Source organism: Mycteria americana, chromosome 9, assembly GCF_035582795.1.
Source record: "Mycteria americana isolate JAX WOST 10 ecotype Jacksonville Zoo and Gardens chromosome 9, USCA_MyAme_1.0, whole genome shotgun sequence".
Lineage (NCBI taxonomy): Eukaryota > Metazoa > Chordata > Aves > Ciconiiformes > Ciconiidae > Mycteria > Mycteria americana.
The window spans coordinates 29761557-29774410 of NC_134373.1; the positions used below are offsets into that span (position 1 = coordinate 29761557).

Below are 12854 nucleotides of genomic sequence, written 5' to 3' on the forward strand. Positions count from 1 at the left end.
GTGGACAAGACTTTCATCCACATTGGGGGGGGGGGGGGCGGCGTTCAGGGGCTCTTGTTAGCACTTTCCTGTGTCCTGAAATCAGTGCTGTCTCTTTGACTCCTTACAACAAACTGTCATAGCCATGAAACCCATCTTCCCAACAAGGACAACACAGATGCACAGGTGGCACTTTAGAGTCATCCTCCACTGTGCCTCTGCTGAGCTGCATGGTCCCAACATTAGGGATGGACAAGAGGCTGCTATACTCTGACAGTGCTAAAAAAATTAAGTCAGCCCATTCATGTGATTAAGGATTCAAATGAAAGGCTTTCTGTAAAGATGTGTTTTTAATATAAAAGGCTGCCAGCAGAGAAGTCCCCCATGGTGCAGTTTGTAGGATCATGTAAGAGTTTAACAAGATTAAGTTCATGTAAATTCCTTGAGAAGCATCTGCACAACCCACAACGAGGTTTTGCTGCATGTTTCACCAGACGAAATGCCGCATTTCAGTGTTAAACCTTGTTCAAGTACCCATGAAAATGACAGACCTGGCAGTGCCAGGAGTACCAGGTTTCCTACTGGGGAAATATGGTGGGAAGCTTTATTGTGGGTAGCATGGGTGCTCTGCAAGAATGGGCCAAGAGTAATTTTGCTGTAGGTCTTTGCCATCAGCAGAGACCAGGGAACTCATTCTACTTCAGCCTCCTAAAAAAAAAAAAAGGGTGGGGGGGAAGATGCACATACTGACCAAGAAATTTCTCTCATTACTGATCTCAGTAGCTGCCTACAGCATCTGTCCCTTAAATCGTGCGAGGCCTGTCTTAGCAAAGATTCATGGAAGGCAGAAGCTCACTGACGGACCTTGATAAATCAATCAGATCTTGAATTGCTTTTTAAAAACTTCAGCCTGTTTTCCTGAAATCTGTTATTAAACATGCCCTGTTCTGACCAGTTCCTTTTACAATGACCTCCAACATGTTTTTGCTGGAGAAGCTATAAAGGGAGAATGGGCACAGAGCCAGAGACCCTCAAAAAAAAAAAAAAAGCCTTGCAAGTAAACAGGCTGTAGAGCATGGCAGGGCCTCCAGACAGTGCAAAAGACATCAGTGGTCCAGGTCTGTGTCAAACACCTGCTAGAGATCTAATAATGCTTTGGGTGGATTAACAGCAAATGCATCCCAAAGGGACCAAAAAGGGAGGAAAATCACAGCTTAGCTTCCCTGTGCTTTGTTTCTGTGTCTTTCTCTTATTTGTGTACCACCATATTGTAATTGGTTTATCACAGACCAGGCCAGTGCAATCCCAATTTACTGTAGAAACCTCATAGCGAACCTCTAGAAATGCTGATTCTTCATACAATCTGCCCAAACACTGCCCTTCCATCACCCATGTAGATCTGGGAGTCATGGGTTGGAGTCAGGGATGGAGACATGCGTTGCATTTGGTAATGTTAATCTGTTTTACCCATTCTTACAAACTGAAGCAATGTATGTAATATAGGTGAAGCAATCTATGTAATACAGGATGTCTGTTTTACTAGCATCTTCACTCTGGTTACTTGCAGCCCGAGTTCAAAAGCCCTAACATCTAGAATTATTTGAAATGCTCCAGAGTATCTGAGACATACATGTGGGCCTGGCAGATTTGACCCGGGACGTAGGGCTACCCTAGCCCTTCAGAGCTGGCATGTGGAGACCAGGAGGTAAACTAGGGCATGTCCAGTGACACTTTAGACATGCTTTGGCACTTGAATCCCATTCCCATTGACTGCAGTGAGAGCTCAGACATCTAGTGCACATCTAGACACTTTTATGTAGACACCAAATGTAGGTGCCTTAATCCGGGAGGCTGAATCATCCCTCCCCGCAAGCTCCTCCTCAGCAGTACAGCCCATCCATCCCACCTGTGCTTTTACAAGTATCTTGCAGAGCTCCTTGTAGACACTGAGCTCCTTAAGACCATTAATACTCCTGGGTAACCTATGAGACTGATCAAGCAGGAAAAAAATCTCACTGAAACCTGGGAAGAAAACTCTCTTGATTTTGAAATTTTTAATTACATGTTAGTTTACCATGAAGGCTACCTCAAAATACAAATTCAGAAGTTTCCTTATGGGAAAATTTTGGGGCTTTCACACAAAAAAGAAGCACTTAACTAAGACTGAATTTGATTTAAAACTCAATTTTCTATAGGCAGGGCAAATTCAGCACAGATTTTTCACACCTCCTTTGTTATTCAGGCTGATTGTGCTCCAGGCAAGAACTAGTAAGACTAGGGGAAACTGATAGCTACCAGGACAACTTCAGAAGTCTGTGACATGACCTGAAGAAATGATTGATTTGCACTATCCCTGGACAAAGAAGATATATCATGTACAAGGAGAGAAGCAGCCTGGCATCTGAGGTCAATTGACCAATGTCCCCACAGTGCAGAGGTGGGATAGGCTTAGATGTGCAGAGCAAATGAAGCATTTTCTTTAATAACAGGCAATCAGCCCTGTCTTCTTTGAAGCCAAGGGAATTCTCCCTCTGATTTCAATGTGTTCTGATTTATATTATAAGGAAAGTACCCACCTCAGGCAGCTGAGTGTAGTTGTTTGATTCAAACTGAAGTAAAACATGTCTGACTGCTTTAATATTTGTTTGGAAGGTAATAGTTTAGAATGGAGTGAGCTGGAACAAGAAAAATTTTGATGCAATTAAGCCTTGATTTTTATTGTTGTTTTTTGTTTTGCATTTGTTCTAGTTCCTTTTCTCCAAATAGACCACTTCATCATTTGTTGGTAATCATGATTTGCAGCTATAAATGTAGTCCATACAGCAAATGCAGTATGCCTTTTCCATTACTCACTTCCACCCTCCCCATGTATCTTTTACATCCTCATGCCATGTGACCACTTTTATGCCCACATGCACTTTTAACAAGTGAATTTCCAAGGTTTGTGTAGATGAGTATTTACAGGAGCTTCCTTGTTTACCTTCACTGTTTGTACATCTATTGAGCCTGGTGCCCAAGAGACGCTGAGAGCATCAACATTCACTAACATCACTAGCAAATAAAAACATTCAGCTTCATGTAGGCCTCAGGCACCTTTTTTTCCAAAATTTTGCTTCTATAGTTTATTTCATCCAAGAAAACTGCCATAACCACAAGGACTATCACTAGGGTCACCTTGAAAGGGGGAGGGTTAGTGCTTTTGCCTGTAGACTCTTAGAGTTTGTATTGGTATTTGGGGTTGATTTAGAAGTTATTCTCTGCAGGGTTTTAGGGCTTTTTTTTTTCCTCCCCCTTAAGTACTGCATAAGTGTATCTCCGTTGGCTTGGAGAGCTGTTCAAAGGATCAGTTTGCATATTTATTTGCTTTTTCTTCTAGACATCATTTCACTTAGTTGTAGCAGATTTAGAAAATGAGGTGTAAAACAAATCACAACCGGGACTTCTGGCATTGCTGGCAGTAGCCTGCTTGAGCTGGAGGCTTGAAGAATGGGTGAAAGCTCCAGATATGCTCCAAAGTACATCAGGCAGCAACTGAGCAGAACCACGAATTCCAAAGAGGGATTGAGCTAGAGAGAAAAGGGATTTACTGGATATATTTCAGCAAACCAGGATACAGGATTTGATGGCATCCTAGGATTGACCCCATCAGTGTAGACAGCCTTGAGGACAAACACGGTATTTCTGTTGTGTATTTGCAAATACCCTGGAGCAGTAGGCTCCAGTCACAGCCAGAGGCTTTTTTAGGCTTGACAATAAATACTGATAATACTTGGCATTTATCTGCCAAGTTGAGAATTACTGGTGCTGGAAACTTTGGCTGTTTAGCTAATGAGAGAACAGAAGTAATACAATCTGACTTCCCTAGCCATTCACACCTTCACAATGAAGCCTGAGCTTCCAATGCCCCTGGTTCCCGCTGTTGTGTAGGCTTTCTTTAAGCTATCAAGTTCGTATGATAAATAGGTTTGAGGAAATCTCTTCACTTCCGTGGATCCCATGAGCAAAAAAAAAAAGTAGGGCTAAATATATGAAATAAATTATTCATTCTGAATTATTTACTCAGCTCCACTTATTTGTTCTCATTTACTTCCTTTTTACTTAAACTAGATCATTCATCTTCTCTTTCTTTCTTAAAAGAGATTTCAAATGGTTTTTTTAATCACTTTGCACATATCAAATGCTGTTAGATATTACCATCATGCTGCTCTTCGGGAAGCCTACAAACAGTATTGTATACATTGAAGTAAACAAACATCATTAGCTTTAATCTATTAATCACAGTCAATAACATTAATGAAGCATACTTTAGCATCACTGTCAGAGATTTAGCACTAATTCCTCTCCTTAACTTTTGTGGAACTACAGTCCTCTTCAATCCCCCAGTACTATCAAATTGTATGTGAGGTCAATATTTTCCCATGAATTTTTGAAATGTAAATTCAACAAAAAAAGATTATTTGGAAGCATTTTGAAAGGTTTTGAATTTGATTGCAAAAAGGCACAAGAATCAGACAGTGAGGAGGACTGGAAATTGAAAGGGAAACTGCACAGAACTAAACACGTGCTTTTTTGCTTCAGTTGCTACGCTCCAGCCTCTATGCAATGGAGGTGTCACCTGAGTAGTGGTGGCCCAAATCCCAAACAGGGCTTAGTCACCAGGGAGTCAAGTCTGACCTAAAGATGTTGACTTAGAGATTTAAAGACCTTTCCAACATGCAGATTTAGTGGTCTCCAATGCACATGGCCTTTACCTTACTGTTTCCTTACAGGTTGTCTTGGGTACATTTATTGACTAGGCTTTCCACATTTGGAGTATTGTAGGAGGGTGTTATCAGACTAATGTATTAGTCTATTTGTAGATTGCACTGAGACAGGTATATTTAGTAGATACTGTATTGTGCAGGCCTGACGTGATAGAGTTAATTCTATATGGAGCTACAGAAAGATGAAGGGTTTGTTTTCATTAAAATTTTGTTCCTTTTTTGTCCAAATGTTGACAAAACCAGTTTTTTCTTAACTGTATAACACTTCTAACTTTCCTACTTGCACATATATCACATTTCCTGAGCATTTCAAAATTTAAAGCAACACCTTTAATGTTACACTAATACCATTTTCTGCTTTTGATGCTATTTTTTTATTTTCCATATATCTGCCATTCTGTTTTCTGGCATGGATTAGAATTGGAAGTATCTAAAATACCTTGAAAAAGATATGTCTTCCAATAAATCTTTGCAGCTAAAAGCAGGAATAACCAGTGATACAAGAGCTAGTTTTGCAGCTAGACTTGATAAGTATCTATTCGTGTTAATACATACCAGCCTTCTGTATGAGGTACCCAAATGTTCCCCAAGTGCAACAGCCTCTCCTTAGAGTTTTTCCCATTCCCACATCATAAAAACAGATCAATTGCTCATTTCAAAAGAGCTGATCCTAGATAAACAGTTCCTGTATTTCAGTCCCCACTTATCAAATGTTAAGTGTTAAAAGCCTGTGTTGGGCTTGAGGTCAATTAGTTTGAATTTTCTTTTAAGAACAAAAACCTGAAGCATCTCCAATGTGGCGTTCCCTCAAGTCAGGCAGCCTTGAAGCCTTTTCCCACTCCTCATGCTTTGCAAAATAACACATTTTTGTTCTTACATAATTAGCTGGCAGTAAGATTCAGGAAAAGAGGGAGGCAAAAGACACTTTAGAGCTCTGAGCAGTGACTCGTCTGAGCCTTTATATCAGTTCCCTTTAAACAGCTCTGTGGCTAACTTCCCAGGTTTCTTCAAGTGACTAACGCTGGGTATTAGTTTAATGGGTCATAGTCATTGATTGGATCATAAATACAGAAATCCCACCACTGAAGCTTAAAAAAAACCCCAGAGCTATTCAAGAGGAAGCTAAAACTCAGCACAGCAATACAACACAGCATGTATCTCCTGACCTTCCCTTGCAGAGATAGCCTTTTCTGATCTTGCTGCATTTCCCTTATGCTGAAAGGAAGGGATTTTTTTTTCCCCTCAAACCCAGATGTTAAACTCTTAAGCCAAACTCTTCTTCTGTTTTTTAGAATGAAGGGGGAGCAGGGCTGAGGGGCTATCAATGAAGGTTTCCAGGGATGACCTGGAATTGGTTTAGAATCATGAAGAGCTCATTGGTTGTGCCAAGTGTCAGTGACATTTCTGTTCTACGGCAGGCTGGTTCATTGGCCTGAATTTCTAAGGGAAGAGGCTACAAATGAGAGCAACTTCATTATTGCAGTGCTTTATCGAAGTCTTTGAGGGGTAACTAAGAAGCTATTTACATTGACCTTTACAGCACTGGCCTGAGGCTCAAAACAACATGGTAATATTCATTGCAGTAAAGCTCTGCTGAGATACTTCACGCTGTAGCAGGTGGGAAGGAGGCAGATTGTTACAGCATGGCCTGAAAGATTTCCAGGTATGATACCTCGGAGATTCAATGTGCACCGGTGACTGGGGGCTATTTTCAGCTCTACTGGTATATCTTGCTCCTGCTCTGCTTAGGTGTTGAATTGCCACGTGCTGCAATGGTGACATCTGCTTATTTAAACTTTACTGTCTGATATTGCAGGTCTTTGCAACATCTTGCTTACAGTCTCCAGGACCAAGATGGACAATTTTATGACAGGGAAAGGAAGCGTAAAGATAGGGACTAAGGGCATCTGAACCCAGCTTGCAGGCAGAAAGCAAAGACTCAAAGTGCGCAAGGGAAGGAGAAGATCAGACCTAGAGATGCGTCAGAATAAAGCGTGACCAAATGCAGGCAAATACATGTTGTGAATCAGGTCCTGAAACTCGTGAGATTTTAAAATAAGATTGGGTATTTTTATTTGCTGTCTTAACAGTTCTCCTGACAGGCTTCCTGTTGAGCTAACACAGAAAATCAGCCTGTGCCAAAAAAAGGGATGGTCCTTTCTAACCCATCAACATGGTGATCTTGTACAGGAAATGCACCCCTTTTTCCTGAAAAGATCACCAAATTATTCTCCCTTCTTGGGTTCTCTGTGACAGGTGGGGTTTTTTTATTCCTCCTTTGCTATTTCTATGTCACCAAAGCTTTCTAGAAGTGATGGTCAGTGTAGTCTGAGGAGACAGAGGAAAGAATTTCCTCTGTCTGGAATCTTCTTTGCTAGTCAGAGAGCAGCAGTCCCAGTAACCGTATTTGGTTTTATTTTATCCCAGGGAGTCTGTTTGGGGAGAGGCATAGAAAAAGGGAGAGAAGAAACCTTTGCCCATGTGCATGTGAGGGAAATGCACTGAGTTGGACCTGTGTGGTCCTTGGAGTCCTGTTGCTGGAGATGTAAAAGTGAAAAACCCACTTGTTCCTTCACTTGATGGGGCCAAAGCAAACACCTGTGTGGCCTCTGGAGATGTGGAAATCAGGTTAGATTGGTCCCTTGCTTGCCAAGACATCAGCTTTCCACCAGAACTTTTCCCTTCCAAACAGAGCCCTCCTGTGCCTGTCCCTGAAGGACCTCCACTCTAAGACATGACTATTTGAAGAGCACATGTTCATAGTGCCTTGGCCAGCATTTCCATATTTGAAGCTGCTTTGCCAATTCCTGACATACAAAAATCACCCAAGTAGTTTCTGAAAGCAAACCCCTTCTGGCTTCCTTCCATTTGCATTTTGCTTTGTCTTGTAACTTTTAGGTTGTATTTGGTCGCATTCTTACAGCTTCTCTTTACAGCTGTGAAAATTGACTTTAAAAACAAGTGAAAGTTGAAGCTTGCTTGGCTCAAGAGTGGGGGCTTTAAAATAACAAAATATTTCAAGACTCAAAATCCAGAACGTGGGTACTACCAGCTGAGCTGGATCTCTAATGCTCTTTTTCTCTCATTATGGACTTGCTCAGGAATATTTCTGAGCATCAGCTACTTGCATTTGAGCTTTAGCTTCAGGAAAGTGTGAATTTCTTAATGAAACATAATTTCCAGGGACAGGTCCCCAGTGTGGCATGTGTCAGAAAGGACATACAAGAATGTGTATATTTTTACCAGGTCCATTGAAATACTATTGTCAGGGCTTTCTGGGGAGGAAAAAAAAGAAAAACGACAACCAAAGTCTTTCACAGAAGCTCTGATTATTTTTTTGCAAGGCCATCATAATCCCAAAAGTCTTATCTGACAGCCCATGTGAGACTTTCTGCAACAGGGAACACCTGAAGTGTCCATCCATCACGCAGCAATGGGCCTCCAGTTGCACAGCTGGACTCTGCCTTTCCTACCAATGGTAGTTTTCACTCTGTATATAGACAGATATTAGATGCAGTGTGAAAGAAGCATGCTATCAATTTAGTGTAAATTTATTTAAAGCTTTCTTATCAACCCAAAATTTTAGGATGGTGTCCCATTTTGGAATCTGAATCAGCCACATCAGCTTTCAGACAGGTCTGGCTTTGCAGAATTGAAGTTGTTCAGATGTTCAGTTGTTCATCCCTTTTAATACAATAAAAACCTGAGTATGACGTGAGGGTCTCAAAAACTTAGAGTTCACTGTGCTTTGGATGGAGCAAATTTCAGATTCAGGATGAAGGTCCAATTACAATACAGCTTGACAAAGACTTGTCATCTGCACAGAAATGTAAGAGTAAAAGGAACTTCCTGGAAGACAAAGTTTAGTCCCCTGCTAATACCTGCATTATATAATCCCTGTTATATTAAAAAAAAAAAAAATATTTACTCTAAAAGGGACTTTTATTTAAAAAAAAAAAAATAGATTGGGGCTTAGTAAAAAGGAAAAGACAGGATTGAGAGCTTTTCAGTCCTGGCACAGATAGGCAGACAAACCTTGAAAGAGGAAACATAACAGCCTTAGTGATCTTCTGTGTGAAATCAAGGTCACTGAAGAATTAAGGAGAGCAAGGTGAGAGGATCAGTCACATACCCAGCAGAAGCAGGTAGGAGCTTCTGCTCTCTCTCATACTAACTGGAGAGGAATACAGGAGGTGGTGTAGGAAAATACTGTCTGCAGTGATAAAGCATCCTGTAAACCTTGTAATTCTGTGCCTTCTGTGAAGTATGCCAGAACCACAACAGAAGCAGGACATGCCAGATTTGATTGACACTTTGCCAAGGGAAGGCGCAAGCACAGGAATGAGAGGGTTGCCATCCCCTCCTGGCAGCTCAAATGTCACACAGAGATAAAGGTTACTGCTGGTAACAAGTCTCATTTCCCAGGTAGAGAGCATGCAGCACCATGGCTCTTCACATATGGAAAGTGGTAGTGGAGCAGTGAGTTGGGTACATACACAGGCTTCGAGATTAACAGCAACAACAGAGTTGAATTCCCTGCTGTCACAGTGCCATTTGCAGAAATTGCATGCTGTTCCTATCTGATCTCTCAGTAAATCTGCGGGGACGTGGAAGGAAGACTACACTCTTTGAAAAATTATGCACCCTACAAACAGGACCTCTCGCCTTGTCACCGTGGGAGTGTGACACTGAGCTTCATGGTGCTTTGATCACGCATCAGGATCAAAAATAGCACTGGCTTCCTTCAGGGGTTAGGACAGTGTCTTGAAGTCTCAAGGTGTGATGCAGGTAGGGTCATCAGAGCTCCAGGTTTCTTCAGAACTTGCCTCAACCTCTTGTACCTGCTTAATTAGATTGAAATGATTGAGAAACCATTGAGTTTGACTCTCCCAGTTCCATTCCCTGCTGCAAGCTAAGTCCTTCACAAAAATTGAAGTATGAGGGAGGAGAAGAGACACTTCATTAAATGTTTAGAGGCTTCAGGAATGGATTGTTACAGTAGGCAGAATGAACAGTCCTGCATTTTACTTAGTATTAAATATTTCACCTTGATCATCTTTAACAGTTGTTAGCTCGCTAACAGTTAGCCAGCAAGGCCATCTGTGATGTGCAGATCTTGTCTATAAGAAGTGAGGAACACTGAACATGATTTGGGCATCTCAGGGTTACTGGGGAGGCAGGTGAAATAACTCTTCTTGTGTTGTTGCCTTATGCCCAGAAGTAAATCTGGTTGGTGACAGATGCCCTCTACCTTTGCTCTCTGCAAGGTAAAAAAAAATCTGTGAGTAAAAGCAAGAGCATTTCAAGGCTTTCTGGTTGAATGTTCTACATCTCTTGCTAGTTATTTTCCAATCACCAGCTTGAAAAGCCACTGGCTTTTAGCTTTCCATAATACCCACCCTTCCCTCCCTTCTTCCTTCTGCCTTTGCGTCTGTCTGCCTATCAATAGACTGATGGGATTAGTATAATGCTTGATTGAGTGCTCGTTGTCAATCAAACCTCCCTGACTTAACCACCAAATGACAGTCGCTTGGGTAGCAAATTCTCTCCCAGGTAGGACGCCTGATGGAGGGAGGGACCAGTTCAGCCTCCCAAGATTTACCCTTATGAAAGAGGGGACAAAATTGCTACTTCCGATTTCAGTCCTACTTTTAAATCCGGAACATCGCTGTCGGTCACTTGTGATGTGCACTATGCAGCAGCTGGCGCTCCCCACCTCTCCGGCAGGCTTAGCGGTATTCTTCCTTTCCCAGGCAGGAAGACTGAATTCCTTTCTGGTTCGCGTTAGCTTTATCCCCCCGGTAGCCTAACAAACTCCGCGGCTGAGGCGGCGGACGGCAGCAGCAGCAGCTTCCCCCGCCTCCGCGGCTCTGCCGGCGGCTGCAGCTCCGCTCGCGTGCGCGCTGTGCCACCGCGCGGTCCCGCGGCCGCACTGCACGCGCCCCTGCGCGGCCCTGGGAACCGGCGCGAGCAGCCCCGCAGCGCGGCCCCGGGGCCTGCCTTCCCCCCGTCCCCCCACCCCGGCCCGGGGCCTGCCTTCCCCCCGCCCGGGGCCCGCTGCAGCCTGCAGAGCAGCCCGCGGGCGAGCGCATAAAAGGCGCTTCCAGAGGAACTAGCAAGTGGCCAAGGAAGGAGGTGATGGGATCTGCCTAAGGGAGGGCTCGTGTCTGCCCTGACTCGGAGGCAGCAAAAACCCTAAATGGGGGGATTCGGTTTTGTTCTACGGAGCGGTTGTTTTCATTCGGATCTGGGAGAGACACAAGGAAACCATATTGGTTTTTGAGCGTTCATCGCCGCTGTCAGCGAGCAGCCTTTCTCTGGTCCTTTGACAATTGCAGGGACATAGGGCGATATTTTGCACAGTTGTCTCCTGCGCTCTGGCTCCTGGCTCATGCTAAATTCTGTAAAACTTTATCTAGTGCTTCTTACTCTGTAAGTGATGGTAGCAGTGAGGTTAAAGATTGTAGGAAAGATGACAGAATCACAGAATCGTATAGGTTGGAAAAGACCTTTAAGATCGAGTCCAACCATAAACCTAACACTACCAAGACCACCACTACGCCACGTTGTCACCGAAATCAGGAATCAAACTCCTTAACACCAATGTAGTATTAAGAAGCAGGCATTCTTTATTATGGCGTCGGATGCACGGGGGATCGTTCCACCTAGCATGCATACTGCAGGTTACATCAGCCGAAACTTACATTGTCCAGTTACATACATATGCATCAAATTTCCCGGAATAATCATGCATATTCATTCTATTTCCTGTGACTAACTATCATATTTGCATGGTCATTGTGCATGCGTCCTTGAGCTCTAAGGGGCTTCTGTGGGGGTCTCTGGTGGTCCTTGGTGGCCGTACAGGTGTGTCCTTTAGTTGACCCCTTCTTCTGGACATGAGCAATCCCACCTTGCTTATGTAACTTGCTTCTCTTCTTCATGGTGCATGGTCCCTGACAATGATTTGGCACCCTTAACACAAACCAATTATTCTAACCACCATCAACTCTTTGTCAAGATGAGCTGGGGCTGTCCTGGGAACATAGCAGCATGTCCGTACTACTCCTTGTCCAACTGTCTTTGGGCATAGTAGCATATCCATAGCCATAGGTGTACAAACACAATATTAAAGCATTGTCTAACCTGCTCCTATCTCTATGTTGATTAGTTACAAAGAACGAACTAATCATTTTGGTTACATCCGGTTACAATGTCCATAAGCACCTCATCCAAACGTCTTTTAAATACTTCCAGGGATGGCGACTCAACCACTTCCCTGGGCAGCCTGTTCCAATGCTGGACAACCCCTTCAGTGAAGTAAAATTTCCTAATATCCAGTCTAAACCTCCCCTGGCTCAACTTGAGGCCATTTCCTCTCATCCTATCACTTGTTACCTGGGAGAAGAGACCGACCCCCACCTCGCTACAACCTCCTTTCAGGTAGTTGTAGAGAGCGATAAGGTCTCCCCTCAGCCTCCTTTTCTCCAGGCTAAACAACCCCAGTACCCTCAGCCGCTCCTCATCAGACTTCTGCTCCAGACCCTTCACCAGCTTCGTTGCCCTTCTCTGGACATGCTCCAGCCCCTCAATGTCTCTCTTGTAGTGAGGGGCCCAAAACTGAACACAGCATTCGAGGTGCAGCCTCACCAGTGCCGAGTACAGCGGCATGATCACTTCCCTACTCCTGCTGGCCACACTGTTTTTAATACAAGCCAGGATGCCATTGGCTTTCTTGGCCACCTGGGCACACTGCTGGCTCATATTCAGGTGGCTGTCAACCAACATGCCCAGGTCCTTCTCTGCCAGGCAGCTTTCCACCCACTCTTCCCCAAGCCTGTAGCGTTGCATGGGGTTGCTGTGGCCCAAGTGCAGGAATCGCAGAATCACAGAATCGTATAGGTTGGAAAAGACCTTTCAGATCATCAAGTCCAACCGTAAACCTAACACTACCAAGACCACCACTACACCATGTCCCTAACCACCTCATCCAAATGTCCTTTAAATACCTCCAGGGATGGCGACTCAACCACTTCCCTGGGCAGCCTGTTCCAATGCTGGACAACCCTTTCAGTGAAGTAAAATTTCCTAATATCCAGTCTAAACCTCCCC

General features: G+C 43.6%; 1 long non-coding RNA gene across 2 annotated transcripts in view; it reads right to left on the reverse strand.

Moving 5' to 3' along the window:
• Positions 1-10780, reverse strand: part of LOC142414588 (uncharacterized) — a 203273-nt gene extending 192493 nt beyond the window's left edge. Inside the window, exons 1-2 of one of the 2 annotated variants that reach the window (XR_012777126.1) lie at positions 10392-10780; positions 9401-10002 (exon numbers count right to left, since the gene is read on the reverse strand). This is a non-coding gene — a long non-coding RNA (uncharacterized LOC142414588). Of the gene's footprint in view, positions 1-8694; positions 10003-10391 lie in introns of those variants that run through there. The other variant, XR_012777125.1, reaches the window with a different exon arrangement.
• Positions 10781-12854: the final 2074 nt, after the last annotated feature.